At 35.8% G+C, this 8,344-nt stretch overlaps 1 long non-coding RNA gene across 1 annotated transcript in view; it reads left to right on the plus strand.

Moving 5' to 3' along the window:
- Positions 1-5,339: 5,339 nt before the first annotated feature.
- Positions 5,340-8,344, plus strand: part of LOC119471612 — a 17,167-nt gene continuing 14,162 nt past the window's right edge. The window contains exon 1 of the long non-coding RNA XR_005200674.1: positions 5,340-5,559. This is a non-coding gene — a long non-coding RNA (uncharacterized LOC119471612). The remainder of the gene's footprint in view (positions 5,560-8,344) is intronic.

Genomic DNA, 8,344 nt, shown 5'->3' on the forward strand with positions numbered 1-8,344 from the left:
GCCATTATCCGTTGCAAACTAACACAGGAACAGAAAATCAAATTCCACACATACTCTCACTTATAAGTGGGAGCTAAATTGTGAGAACACATGGACACATAGAGGGAAACAACAGACACTGGGGCCTATTGAACAGTGGAGGGTGGAAGAAGGGAGAAGATAAGGAAAAATAACTAGTAAGTACTAGGAGTAATAACTAAGTGATGAAATAGTCTTATTACAAACCCTTGTGACACAAATTTACCTATGTATCAAATCTGCACAGGTACCCTTGAACTTAAAATAAAAATTTAACAAAGTAATTTTAAATTTTATAACTTTTTATTAATTGCTATAACAAATAGATGAAGAATATAGGATACTTGTACCCCACGATCAACCACTTATCTTCAAAATTTTACTAGATGTTCCAGCCATTGCAAAAATAAATAAAATACATACAGAGATTGGAGAAAATGTAAACATTTAAAAAAGTTTATAGATGACAGAATTGTTTATGCAACAAATATTAAGGAAACTACAAAAATCCTATCAGAACTACAATATGTACCTAACAAGGCTTCAATATATAAGAGCCATACTTCTTTAAGAAAAACAGTTTTTTCTAGATGATAATGAAGTATCATGAAGAAGCAGAAATAGAAAAAAAGAGCTGATGCTATTTACAATAGCATCAAACACCGTCTTCTATGGCATTAAAATCATAAAATACTTATAGATAAGTTTAACAAACTACATGCAAGACTGGATGCTGAAAACATCAAATCATTTCTGGAAAATATTAAAGCCTAAATATATAGAGGGATATACTAAGATATTGTAGCACAATACCAAATATTTTAAGATGTCAATTGCCTTCAGAGTGATCTATAGCTTTAATAAATTCCCAGACAAAACTCCAGGTTTTTTTGCAAAATTGACCAGATGATTCTGAAATTTGTATTAAATGCGTAACTTAGACTAACGAAAATAACTTTGAAAAAAGAAATCCAAATTGAGGCACATCCATGCTTGATTTCAAGACATACCATAATGCTGAAACCATCAAGACAGTGTGGTATTGATGTGAAGATAGATGTGTACATTAACGGAAGACAAGGGAGTCCATAAATAGTACACACGATTATATATACATAAATCTTTATAATAATGAGTGAACACAAATAGTCTTTTCAAACGGTGTTGCATGGGCAATGTGTTATCTACTTCTGTATTAGTCCATTCTCAGATTGCTGTAAAGAACTCTTTGAGACTGAGTCATTTATAAAGAAAAGAAGTTTTATTTATTCACAGAAAGCATGGCTGGGAAGGTCTCAGAAAACTTACAATTATGGTGGAAGCTGAAGGGGAAGCAAGCACATCTCCGCATCGTGATAGGAGAGAGAGAGAGGGAGAGAGAGAGAGAGAGAGAAAAGGGGGAAGTGCCACACACTTTTAAATAATCAGACCTCATACCGGCTCCTTCTACCAACATTGAAAGAAAGTTACAATTCAACGTGAGATTTGGGTAGAGACACAAAGCCAAGCCATATCAACCTCAGAGAAAAAAAAAATTGTTTTAATAAATTTTAATTGTTTGAAATGAATTATCAACCTAAATGTAAAAGTTAAAACTAAAAATGAGTAGGAGAAAACCTAGTAGAAAAATTTCATGACCCCATGTTAGGCAAAACTAGTAAGAGCACACAAAAATTATATATATATATATATATATATTTGGTTTTCACTTAAAATAGCTGAACATATTTATATTCTAAAATTATTTTAAATTTTAGGAATGACATCTATTTCATAATTTGCTATGGAGAAAATCTTTAGAAAGGTTAGGGAGTGGTTCATATTTAGTCAAAATTCAAATTGTTTTAGAATTATTTGAAAAATAAAGTTGGTCCTGCTGAAGTTTTTCAAACTTTAAATGCCAACATTATGTTTAATTTTAAAAATGCATTCTGGGAAGTGAGTAAAAATTTCTCATTTGAGACACCCTACTAATAATATCCTGATGCTACAATGTGAATATTTGTGTCTTCACAAAATTCATATATTGAAATCTCATTTCTTGAAATGTTAGTATTAGGAGATAGGACATTTTAGAAGCTAATTAGGACGTGAGTTGTAAGACCTCATTAACAGAATTATATATATATATACATATATAATTATATAATATATATATGTATGTGTATATATGTGTGTGTATGTGTATGTGTGTGTATATATATATATATATATATGTATATATATATATGCTTAGATAAGAATTCAGGTAATTTTTATTTAAAATCTGAAAGTTTTGTCCTTTTTTTTTCTTCAGATAGTCCCATGAACCTAATAGTTAAATTAACGAATTATCTAAATATATTACATTTTATCAAAGTTGTATTTTATGTTTTTACATCTATTTCACTTTTCATCACTATAGTGGCTCCTAAGTATTCATCATTGCTATTTTATAGAACCAAGTACAAACTAAGGTAAGGAAATCACCCAGTGCCAGACAACTCATGGCCTGAAGGTCTATAGCAGGCTGGCAAAATTATATCCAACTGCTAATATGAAAAGATATTGATATCATGTTCTTTCTATAAAGCTAAAAATATTATTCTTTAGCAATAAAATGCACATGCACACAAGAGAAATTCAGATTACCTCTAACTACATCCACTCCTACTTCCCTGGATCCAACACCTAAATTCTCTTATCAGGATTACAGAATAACTCACACCTTATCTCTTTGCTTCCCCTATTTTCTCCCTTATCTTCTTCCAATTATTACTTCATGGAGAACTCACAAAGATACTATAAAAGTGTAAGTGAATCCAGATCAATCCTAATCTCAAAATCTTCCATTTTCTCTCATTTCGTTCAAGTTGATGTCAAATCCCTTACAGTGGCTTACAAGGCCCTGCTCACTCTGTGTCCCATCCTTTCTCTCTCTAACACATCTTCATCTACTCAACTAATTCTGCTTAGCTCCCTTTAGCTTTCTTGGTGTTCTTGCAACTTACCACATACCCTCCAGCCTCAGAAACATTTCATAGGGTTTTGTTTCAGGTTGGAATCCATATTCCTCAGATAGCAACACTTTGATCACTTATTCCTTCTTAGTGAGGTTAAATCTGACAACGATAATGAAGTTACACCTGCACCCAGAAAATGCTCCTGATCACCCTTCCCTTGCCACATTTTCTTTCCTCAATTTTTTTATTTTTAGTTAACAAGGTGGTACAGTATAATTAAATGACAAAAAATTATCTAAGTGCACAATAAAATGATTTTTAGTGTATTTTCAGAGTTGTACAGCCATAAACACAATCTAATTTTAAAACATTTTAATAACCTTACAAAGAAAGTGTATGCCCCTTTACAGTTATTTTCCTGTCCCCTGCTCATCCCTAGGCAACTACTAATTTATTTTCCATCTGTATAAATTTGCTTTTTTGGACATTTAATATAAATCAAGTGTTAAAATGCACATGATTTTGTGTGGTTTCTTTTACTTAGCATGATGCTTTTGTGTTTCATTCACATTATAGCATGCGTCAGTATTATTATTTTTTTTAATTGCTGAAGAGTATACCATCATATGTATATAGCTCATTTTTGTGTATTCATTCACTAGTTGGTGAACCTTTGAATTGTTTCCACTTTCTAGGCATTAGAAACAATAAAGTTAGGACCTTTCATTTGCAAATTTTTGTGGGGACATGTGCTCATTTTTTTCTATACCCCATTTTTATAGCATATACTACCTACTTACATAACCATAAATATGCTATTATTCTATAAATTACTTGTTGTTTTTCACCAACCACTGGTGAAAAACAAATCCTTGATCTAAATTCAAGGATTTCTGTTGTTTCCTCCAAGAGCCTAGAACAGATCTTGGTATATGATAAGAACTCAAGATGTTTGTTGAATAAATAGAAAGATGTTTATATGTAAAGTATATTTCTGTTTTCAGATAAGACATATTTTAAGCAGCATATTTATGCTTTCACTTTTTTTTTTCTTTTTCCTTTTCTTTGTTTTTGAGTTAGAGTTTTGCTCTTGTTGTCCAGTCTGGAGTACAATAGTGGGATCTCAGCTCACTGCAACCTCTGCCTCCCAGGTTCAAGTGATTCTTCTGCCTCAGCCTCCCAAGTAGCTGGGATTACAGATATGCACCACCATGCCCAGGTAATTCTGTATTTTTAGTATAGTCGGGGTTTTACCATGTTGGTCAGGTTGGTCTCGAACTCTTGTCCTCAGGTGATCTGCATGCCTTGGCCTCCCAAATTGCTGGGATTACAGGCATGAGCCACTGTGCCTGGCCTTTGCTTCCACTTTTACATAAAACATGTATTTTATATAATCTATGGTGTAGGAACCATGTTAGGATGGATGTGTATAAAACAGGTAGGTTAGAACATTATGCTCAAAAAGGTCACACTTGGATAGTGGAGACACATGTAAGGAAAATACTACCAAATGATGAAAGGAACTATAGTGAGCAGAATAGATTCCCAAGATGTCCACACCCATATCCTCAGATCTATGAATATGTTATATAGCAATAGCAAATTAAAGCTATAGATGAAATTAAGGATGTTAATGAGTAGACTTTATTATAATATTGTCCTGGGTTATCTGGTAAATTCAATGTAATCACTGTGTACTTTGAGAAGGATGTCAGAGTCAGAGAAGGTGACATGATGGAAGCAGAGTGTCAGAGTGATATGATGTGAGACTCATTTTACCATTTATGGGTTGGAAGAGGGAAAGGCAAAGACTGGTGTGCCTCCAGAAGTTGGGAAAGGCAAGAACACAAATTCTCCCATAGAGCCTCTAGAAGAAAATGCAGGCCTAATGACCCCTTGCTTTTAGCTCAGTCAGAGGCATTTCAGACTCCTGCCCTCCAGAACTGGAAGATACTATATTTGGATTGTTCCAAGCTACTAAATTTATGTTACAGTAGCAATAGAAGCTAATACAGGAACATTATTGCGAGCTAGACAGAAGTATGAGTGGAGGGACCTGAATTCCCATTATGTTCATCAAGCTCTTGCTCTTGGATGTACTCTCCTCAGCCCAAAATAAATGTTCAAAGAAGCAGGAGTCATGGTCTCTGCTCTTGAGGAAAGAAGTTTACAAACTAGTCAAGTTTTCCAATGGGAAAATATGACCATATGGCAAAGATGTTAGGAGCACAAAACCGTGCCAACAGGATAATGAACCATCATTTACATGGCCAGCCATCCCAGCGAACTGGCAAGCAAGAAGCATCACTGTAGCAGCTGTTGCCATAGCCCAAAATCCTACAAAGTGACTAAAAAAGAAACAAAACAAACAAGCAAATAGAAACCATCTGAGAGCTTGAACTTGTAAAAATTGAGAGACAGCATGGTGTAATCCAAGGGAGTATGGAGTTACCTTAGGCCATCTGGAGACTAATCTCAACTCCACCCTACTATAGGTTTGTGACCTTGGGCAAGTTACTTAATCATCATCTGTTTATCTCCAAAATGAAGTTAGACCCTTCCAGCTATTCTCTGGGAACTGGCTGAGATCACTTCCAAAGTAAGTTAATTTTCTTTTTCTTTCTTAAAAACAAACAGATATAAGCAAGGATAATTTTAGGAAAAAGTTTATATGTCAGATTTACTTAAGAATATTCACATCTGATATAGTAGCCGTGAGCAACATGTGGCTATCAAGCTACATGTGGCTAGAGTGGCTAAGGAAATGGCTTTTTTATTTTAATTCCCATTAATTTTAATTTAAATAATTGTATGTGGCTAATGACAATATTATTAAAGAGCACAGTCCTAGATTATTTGCCAGACAATACACAAGTAGAAAAAGTTAGAGCTTCTTAAATGAACAAACAGGAATTTAGAGGTATGAGCTGGGTATGTGGGAAGTAGAAAAGTTCCTTTTAAAAGTTTCCTTTCTTGGCCAGGCGCGGTGGCTCACGCCTGTAATCCAAGCACTTTGGAGGCCAAGGTGGGCGGATCACCTGAGGTCGGGAGTTCGAGACCAGCCTGACCAACATGATGAAACCCCATCTTTAAAAAAGAAAAGTTTCCTTTCTTGTTAAAGAATAAATCATATGTGTGCTAATAACTCTTTGTTAAGCCCTATCTTATGTAGCTGTTAGACATGCCATGCTTACAGGCATGTAGTACATTCCATGTCCTTGTACTTTAACCAAAATATCTGTGCTGGACATGCTCACAGGCATGTTGCAGCTCCCCATTGCTTTTACCTGTATAGAAAAATTTTAAATTATTAGCCAATCAGGTTTTAGTTTAGACTGTGAGGGATCTGGCCCCAACCAACGGAGATCAGACTCAGCAGTAAGGATAACCTTAAACGTGTAAAGGATAAATCTGTGTGTTGTCCTTCGTTCATTGTACTCTGGTGGCACCGTGGCTAGTGAGGGTATCCTTCCTGCAGTCCGGGAAGTAAAAATTGCATTGCTGAAAAATCCTTTGTCTCAGTGCTAATTTTTCTTTGCGGCACTGAGCATCTACTTCCAACAACTTGGAGACCCAGATGGGACTTTAAAAACAAACTTTTCTACTTCCCACAATTCCCTCCTCTTTTACTTTATAATTTTCCTTTTTAAACTTTTTATACATGTTTTGGCTTAGTTGTTCTGCCTGAGTTTCTAAAAGAAAAAGCTTCTCTTTCTTTCTCTTTACACTATTTCTTTCCTTAATTTTACTTCCTGTCTCTCTCTTTCACACACACTTTCTCTTACCATTTTCCAACAAACCACAACCCTTTTTAACATATTGCTGGGCAGAGTGGGTTGCTGTAGCCACTGATTGTGTTGCTGGTCTTCACACCTGTCTGCCCTGCAAAGTTTCTGGCAGGTGACCTCAGACCATCTTGCTGTTGCTGCTGCTGCCACCTCTGCAGAGCCCCTGGCCAGGGCCCTTGCCGGTGACCTCTGCTGCTGCCATATGTGTGCAGGCCACTTGCCACTTCTGGTGCCACTTGTGCTGCTGTTTCCCCACTCTCAGCCCTGGCACAGCAGGCACTTAGAGAGGCCTGGCCCCTATGCACCTGTGACCTCCGCCTACCTGGGCCCCACCCCAATGGACAGCTGACTCAGCCAGAGGCACCACTGTGGCCACCTCAGGGGCCTTTACTGGGGATCCTCCTGATCTGTTTTGGCCACCTTTTGCCTTTCTTTTTCCTGGGGAGTATTCTAACTATTCCCCACCACCACGCTTTCGGAGGTCTCTCTCACTCCTCTCTACTTTTGCTTTGCTTTCTCTGTCCATGTGAAATGATTACAGATCTTGCAGAGAGGAACCACTCACACTGCCCTCTCGCATGCACACTCACACATACTTAACCTTTAGAATTTTGACCAAAGCTTGAAACCTTTCTTTTCCTGCCTTGCTGAGAGATCAGGTTGATTTATTCCTTGTACCAGGTGGATATTGGCTGGAGACCACTCTGGAGAGGAATGAGTCCCATCTGGGTCTCCAATTTGTTGGAAATAGATGCTCAGTGCCGCAAAGAAAAATTAGCACTGAGACAAAGGATATTTCAGCAATGTGATTTTTACTTCCTGGACTGCAGGAAGGGTACTCTCATGGCACAATGACTAGCAAGGGTACCCTTATTGCAGTCCAGGAAGTAAAAATTACATTGGTGAAAGATCCTTTGTCTCAGTGCTAATTTTTCTTTGCAGCACTGAGCATCTAATTCCAACAGGTAGAATTATCAGAAAGCAAAACAAAACGTATTACTAAGTACCTATTATATGGCAAGTATACTATTAGGTAAAAACTATACATTAGTTAATAAATTTTCTTAAAATAAATTAGCTTTCAAAGATTATTCAAAAATTGTTTTATGAGTTCATTTGTTGTAAGTCCAGGATGTCTCTAATACAAGCAAATAACATGTATATGTAAGAATCATTATCACTTTTATATCCTTTTCATTAACATATAACTGTTTTTTAAAACATGCCTACAGTTTCTTATCAACAATTTCAAAAGCCAAATGTTTTTAAAAGTTTTCTGGAAGCTTATGGCAGAAAAATCTGGCCCAGTATGGCATACAGTATTAAGATAGGTATTAATTTTCTTCATTTATACTGTTTAATGTCAGTATTCGTATATATCAGTGTAGAAATATAAATGTGTTTAATTATGACCAAAGAAATTCGAAGGAACTTCGTGCAGTAATGGGAATGTTCTTGACCCTGATTATGGTGGTCAATGACTTAAGCTCATTGGGTACATTTAAAACAAATGTATTTATTTATATATAAATTATGCCCTATCAAAGTTGGTTTTTTTTTTTTTTTTTTTTTTTTTTTTTGAGACAGAGTTTCGCT

Source organism: Cebus imitator, unplaced genomic scaffold (genome assembly GCF_001604975.1).
Source record: "Cebus imitator isolate Cc_AM_T3 unplaced genomic scaffold, Cebus_imitator-1.0 Scaffold66, whole genome shotgun sequence".
NCBI classification, from domain to species: domain Eukaryota; kingdom Metazoa; phylum Chordata; class Mammalia; order Primates; family Cebidae; genus Cebus; species Cebus imitator.